Here is a 7,390-nt window from a genome sequence, read left to right as displayed (position 1 = left end):
AACTGAGACTTGGGAAAGTTACAGTCTGGCATTTAGTTAATGACAAATTTAGGAGGGGATAGGAAAAGGGTAGTGCAAATATTAACACACTGGACTGCTAACTGAAAGGTTGGAGGTTTGAGTTTGCCCAGAGACATCTCAAAAGAGAGGTCTGGTGGTCTACTTTTGAAAATTTAGCCATTAAAAACACTATGGAGCACAGAATTCTACTCTGACATTCATGAGGTTACCATGATTTGCAATCAACTCACCAACAACTAGTTGAATGTGTTTTGAGCTTCTACTATGTGCCAGGCTTCATACTTGTAATTCTACTTAATTTCCCAGTGGGGACTTTTTAAATGAGGGACACTGGGGAGGTCTATGTTGCAGAAGGAAGATTGGCAATCTACTTCCATAAAGATTTACTGTCTTGGAAACCCAAAGTGGGTCGCTATAAGTCAGAATTGACTCAGTGGCAGTGGATTTGGTTTTTGTTTTGGTTTGAGGGTCTATGCGGTTGAGCAACTTGACCAACACCACACGGGGCAAAGTGGAGGATGTAGAAGGGGCTTGTCTCAGCAACAAAGTAGGTTGTTTTTTTGTTTCCACACCCTGGTGAAAGCTTGAAAGTGCATTCTAGCAGGTTTGGAAGCACTTAGAGGTGAAAGAGAAAGTAAGCCCTTCCTATGGGTGACTTGAGCCCCACTCCCCTTGGGCCACCTAGCAGCTGCTGCTTCTTTCTTTCTCTGAATTCTCCTCCACAGCTCCATAATGATGTTTCCTGAAAGCATTATAAAGATGTTGGCCGCACTTCCTAAGGTCCTTTGTTTCTGTGGCACCATCCCATTTGTACAGATCAACTCAGGTTTAACATTATAAACACTTTTTTGTTGTTTGGCCAGAAAGCTGTGTTACTAAAAGAGGCAAGAGATCTACCAAGTGGGAAATGAATCTGAACAATTGTCACATGTTGTTGTTGTTGTTGTTATATGCCGTCGAGTCGGCCCCGACTCATGAGGACCATGATATCTGTCTTTTAATTTCTGACTCCACCTTTCCAGCAAATGGGATTCCTGTTTCATAAAACTATTCAGTAGGAGGGCTGGGCCCCTTGACTCTTTGTTCTTATGATTTAGTATTAGCATTTATTCTAATCACTATTTAACTCAGGTTTCTATGTGTTTACTGTGTCTGGTACTGTGTCCCTGGATGGTGTAATGGTTAACCCACTTGGCTACTAATGAGAAGTTTAGCAGTTTGAATCCATCCAGAGGTACTAGAGAAGAAAGTCCTGGTGATCCAGCCATATTTCTTCCAGTATAGATGTGTTTGTTCTTCTGACAGTTCATGTTATTTTCGGTATTCTTCACCAACACCACAATTCAAAGGCATTAACTTGTTGTGCCCAGATCTTGAATCCCCAAAACCACCAAGGAGCCGATTCCACTGCAAAAGCATGGGGGTTGTTTATTCAAGCTCGAGCTCAGACCCTCAACCGTCACTGACATAGTGGTTCATGATTGAGAGCCCCAAACTCAGGGGTAATAGGGTTTTTATAGGGGTTACAGCAGAAATGAGGAAGTTTCAATCAGAAAATTACAGGACTGGTTGACATTTTTCAAGTCGCTAGTTGTTCCTACTTGATTGGCTCTGTCTTGTGGGCCGAAGCCACCAACTGCCATTTCTAACTATTTTAGGTAAGGTATTTTCTTGCTATTTACTGATTGGTTGTTGCTAAGGAGTATGCTTGGGAGTATCGATGAGGTGGGGGTAGTCAGGACTCTTTGTGGTTTTTCCAGTAACTAAAGCACTAAAGCGTGAAGTAAATGCTAAGGCATATTGCAAAATGGCTACATACTTAAAATAGTTACATACAGGGTGGTTATATAGAAACATGGTCTCACATTCCTCCCTTTCTCTTGGTACTAAACTCAATCATGAGTTTGTTGAGTGTTATCATATATTTGATTATAATGTACTGTACTAACACCCGAATCGTCTTGGTGAAGTAGTTGATATCGTTGTCTGAGGACCATGAGTTGTACAGAGTTTACTCTTTTACAAAGTTGACTAATCTGTTTAAAATACAAGGTCCAACTGTCAGCAAAATTAGTCCTACAATGACTGGTCCTGCGAGAGCAGATAACAGAGATGTTAGCCAAGGAGAAGAATTAAACCAATTTTCATACCATCCCTGGTTTTGGGCATGCTCTCTTTTTCTTTTTTCTAGTCCTTCTCTTACCTTAGCCATGGAGTTTTTTATGACTCCCGAGTGGTCTATATAATAACAACATTCTTCTCCTAGAGCGGCACAAACTCCTCCTTGTTGTTGGAAAAGGATATCCATAACTCTTTTTAATTGTAAGGTCATTTCTGCTAAAGGGGTTAGGGATTCTTGGAGTTTGGTAATGGATTCTTCTAGTCTTTCTATATCCTGATCAATTGCTGCTCTAAGTGAGTTATATTGCTGGTTTTGGGTTGCGATAGAAGCAATTCCTGTTCCAGCTCCCGCCAGTCCTAACCCTAGTAAAACAGTTAAAGTTATAGCAGAAACTGGTTCCCGTTTGACTCGGTGGGGAACAGTTTCCCATTTATCTAGGAAATCGTCATACTGGTGGTATAATACATGAGGTACTGTTGTTGTTGTTGTTGTCATGTGCCGTCGAGTCAAATCTGACTCATAGCGACCCCTCCTTGGGTTTCTGAGGAAGTATCACTATGGAAGTAGGATTGCCCAACCTTCCTTCCGAGGTACTAAGTAGACTAATATACAAAAGTCTTTGGTTTGATTAAGAACCTGCTCATGGAGGCAAGGGGATAATCCTGAGGAACATGCCCACCATCCGTTGGGGGGTGGTATATAGTACACAGTTTGATTTATAGTTGTCTCAGTGTGGTTGCAGAGGTGTTTGTGAGTTCGTGGAATCTGTCCTATGCAGGTCCCTGTCCCTGTGACAGAAAGTAAGGTGAGTTGTCCAGGTTTCCTATGATTCCATCTACAGGTTTTGTGAGTTTCTGACTGGTTGAACTTTCCTATAAATGCAATACCTTCATAATAGGGGGGTTTGATATCATAGCACAGCCAGCAGGATTCTGTCAAATTAGATTGGGTTAGATTCAATAGTTGGAAAGTCTGGACCATAATTTTCCAAATGGGGTCTTCCTGTAAATGTTGGACTGATGTGTTGCCCCTTGAAGGGGTGACGTGTGGAGACGAATTTTGGACTGATGTGTTGCCCCGACTATTGGAGGGTAAAGAGGGTACTGATTGTGGGGCTAACACTGAGTTGGGCCCAATTGCAACAGAAGGTGTCCAGGATTCAATTTTTAATCTAGCATTGAAAATGACCACATTGTTGTACCCTCTTTGGTACAATCGAAGCCCCCAGGATCGGCCTGTCACCCAGGTTCTATACTGTTTTCCCTGCTCTGTGAATCGGATTCTAATAGGATTACAGGTGAAATTCATACATGGACCATTTCCTATATACATGCTTCCCGTGAGTTCAGACGATCGGCAATAATTGACAGTTAATCCGTCACCAGAATGATTCCTGTCTACTGTGATGAGATCCCAAGTTGAGGAAGGTTTCCAGTAAGTGGTTCTCGTCTTTTCACATCCCCACGCTTTACAATAAAAGTCTGGTACCCCCCCCCCCACTGGTTTGCTAAGGCTCTGTCCCTTCCTCCCCCTGGGCAAACATAGAATGGTAACTTACGGAGTTTATGGCAGAGTCCGGGGTGCCCACAACCTATTCCCCGGCCACTGATTCCTCCAGAAGCATGTGACCACTGGCATGTGGGTTTGCCTGAACATTCAGGAGTACCGTTTTTGTTGGGTTCCCAATCTAAGATGTCCCAGGATCCAGCCGCTAATTGGCATAAGTCAAAGTGTAGGTCAGGCCACCAGGTATTAGGGGGGTGGTTGCCTGTGATAGAGCTGACAACGTCCCCTGTGGCTGACATAATTATCCAGGTTAACTGTTGGGGTGTGTGTGGGCTAGATGAGGCATTTACATAGTTACCAGTTATCAACAGTAATACTAGTGATGTCCATGTCGCTGAATTTTTAGTTTGAGTGGATTGTTGGGGTCCTTGGAGATGTGCCATTTCTGGTCAGGGATGGGATCAGCTTTGCAGATGTGGGTATGATGAATCCAGGAGGTTATTCTGTCGACTTTGAGGGCGGTGGGTGTGCTCAGGATTACGATGTAGAGTCCTTTCCAGCGAGGTTGTAGAGTCTCTTGCCGATGTCTCCGTACATACACCTAAACACCTGGTTGGTACTGGTGAGGCTTGGGAGGGGGACTAGATTGGTAAAGGGCCCTTAACCTCAGCCAGATGTCTTGTTGGGTTTGTTGCAGGGCTTGAAGAGAATAAATGAGTTCATGATTATCAATTTCAAGTAACAAATCGGACTGAAATCTGGGAGTAATAGGTGGAGGTCAACCAAAGACAATTTCAAAAGGTGTTAATTCTATTTTATAAGGAGAGTTACAGACCCGAAATAGGGCAAAGGGGAGGAGAGTCACCCAGTCTCCGTCAGTCTCTATGGTTAATTTGGTTAAGGTCTCTTTTAGAGTTCTGTTCATTCTTTCTACCTGGCCTGAACTTTGGGGTCTGTAAGCACAATGTAATTTCCAATTAGCCCCAAGAATAGTTGCTAAACCCTGTATTACCTTAGATACAAATGCTGGTCCATTATCTGACCCTATCATAGTAGGAAAACCATACCTGGGTAGGATGCCTTCTAGTAGTTTCTTGGCTACAACGTGGGCCGTTTCTCGCTTGGTGGGGGAGGCTTCCACCCACCCCACAAAGGTATGTATAAAGACTAACAAATATTTATATCCATATTTCCCTGGTTTTACTTCCGTGTAGTCCACTTCCCAGCAAGTCCCTGGTGTGCTGCCTCTTGATCTGGAGTCTAAATTCGGAGGGTTCTTAGTAACATTGGTTAATTGACAGACGTTACAGTCAGAAACAATTATTTCAATTTTAGATTGAGCATTTTTAATTATTACGTCTGCCCATTTTAGTAATTCCTGCATCTTTTTGGTTCCTAAATGGGTGGTCTGATGTATTTTGAATAAAATTTCTTCTCCCAGTTTTTCAGGGAGGATGGCTTTGTGATCTGCTGATTTCCACCAGTTACATACGTACTGAGTTCCGGGTAATTGCGTAATCCATTTCAAGTCTTCCTCAGTGTAGTTGGGATTTGTAGGTAAGGCGGGGCTCCCAAGATTGGGTAGGTTGGAAGTTAATACTAGGTTGGTAGACAGCGCAATTTCTCGGGCGGTTTGGTCTGCCAAATTATTGCCTTGGGCGACAGGGGAGGTGGTTTTTTAGTATCCCACACAATGAATGATGGCAAGTTTCTTAGGGAGCCATAGGGCAGCTAGTAGATCTAGGATCTCATTTTTGTTCTTAATTGTCTTTCCTTCCACAGTTAACATGCCCCTTTCCCAATAAATTGCCCCATGAATATGTGCTGTGGCAAAAGCATAACGACTGTCTGTATAAATATTTAACCTTTTGTCTTTTCCCAAAGTTAGGGCTTTGGTCAATGCTATTAGTTCAGCTCGTTGAGCTGATGTTCTGGCCAGTAATGGCTCAGCCCAAACTATTGCAGTTTCTGTTACCACTGCCACCCCCGCATACCTTTGTCCATCACACACAAAGCTGCTCCCATCCGTATACCAGGTAACCTCGGCATCCGGTAAGGGTGTATCTCGTAGGTCAGCTCGGGTTCCGTGCACTTGAGCCAGAATGTCGATGCAATCATGGAGCGGAGCACCTAAATCCGGATCCGGTAACAGGGTGGCAGGGTTCAGTGCCGTAGGTGACTGGAAGATAATCTTAGTTGGGTTCAGAAACAGTCCTTGGTAGTGGGTGAGCCGTGCATTGCTGAGCCATCGATCAGGAGGTTGCTTAAGAGTCCCTTCTATGGCATGCGGGGTGGTGATATATAGTTCTTGTCCCAGTGTAAGTTTTCCTGCATCTTTGACTAGCAAGGATGTTGCTGCTATTATGCATAAGCATGGGGGCCACCCCGCCACCACTGGCTCCAATTTTTTTGAGAGATAGTCTACCGGTCTTTTCCAGGGGCCTAGGTGTTGGATTATAACTCCTTTCGCTACCCCCTTATTTTCATCAATGTATAGATGGAAGGGTTTTGTTACATCAGGTAGTCCAAGGGCAGGAGCGGACAAAAGGGCAGTCTTAAGTGAATTAAAGGATTTTTTCATGGCCTCTGTCCACTGAAATTTCTGCCCCTCCTTGGTTGCTTCATAGAGAGGCTTTGCCAGTTCTGCAAAACCTGGTATCTGGCTGATCCTAGGAACTCCACACCCCACGTGGGGTGTTGGGTCTAGGGATTTTTAGCACAGTCTCCTTGCAGGCCTTAGTCAGCCATCTTTGTCCTTCTTTTAACATATACCCCAAATAGCTCACCTTGGGTTGGCAAAGTTGAGCCTTTTTGGCTGAGGCTCTGTAGCCCATGTCTCCTAATGTTCTGAGTAAGTCTTTGGTTCCTTGGAGACAGGTCTTGTAGTGTGCTGCAGCAACTAGGAGATCATCTACATATTGTAACAGCGTGAGACCGGGGTGTTCGGATTGGAACTTACCCAGGACTTCATGCAGCGCCTCGTCGAGAATTGTAGGCAAATTTTTGAACCCTTGAGGTAATCTTGTCTAGGTTAGTTGTCCATTAATGCCTTCCGTGGGGTCTGTCCACTCAAAGGCAAACAGGTCCTGGCTCTTTGGGGCCAACGGTAAGCTGAAAAAAGCATCTTTAAGGTCCAAGACTGAGTACCACTGGTGATCTGGGGGTAAAGAACTAAGGAGGGTGTATGGGTTAGGAACAGTAGGATGAATGTCTATGACCCATTTATTGACCTCTCGGAGGTCGTGTACCGGTCTATAATCGTTGGAATGAGGTTTTTGAACAGGGAGTAGAGGGGTGTTCCAAGCAGACTGACAGGGTCGGAGTATTCCTAATTTTAACAGGCACTGGATGTGGGGGTTATGCCTTCCCAGCTTCTTGTGACATAGGGTACTGACAGACTCTGACCGGGTCTGCTCCAGGTTTAATTTCCACATAAACCGGCGGCCTATGTTTTGCTAACCCTACACCTCCAGTTTCAGCCCATGCCTTAGGAAAAGCTGATAATCACTGTGTTATATTTTCACACAGGGGAGGAGGGGGCTGCTGGTGGAGTCTATATTCATCTTCTAGGTTTACAGTTAACACTTGAATAGGTTGGCCCTACTGTCCATAATGGTCGCCCCTCCTTTTTGAAAGTGGATTTGTGCTCCTATTTTGGTTAGTATATCTCTCCCAAGAAGTGGATAGGGGCATTCTGGAATTACCATGAATGAGTGGGATACCCGACCCACGCCGAGATCC

The 7,390-nt window shown here is 44.3% G+C and overlaps 1 pseudogene; it reads right to left on the bottom strand.

Annotated features, from left to right (window-relative positions):
* Positions 1-4,025: 4,025 nt before the first annotated feature.
* LOC122150683 overlaps positions 4,026-7,390 on the bottom strand; it is an 8,780-nt pseudogene continuing 5,415 nt past the window's right edge.

This window comes from Orycteropus afer, unplaced genomic scaffold (genome assembly GCF_000298275.1).
Source record: "Orycteropus afer afer isolate SDZICR_OR568_19922 unplaced genomic scaffold, OryAfe1.0 scaffold00199, whole genome shotgun sequence".
Taxonomy (NCBI): domain Eukaryota; kingdom Metazoa; phylum Chordata; class Mammalia; order Tubulidentata; family Orycteropodidae; genus Orycteropus; species Orycteropus afer.
This window is presented reverse-complemented; position numbering and strand designations above follow the sequence as displayed.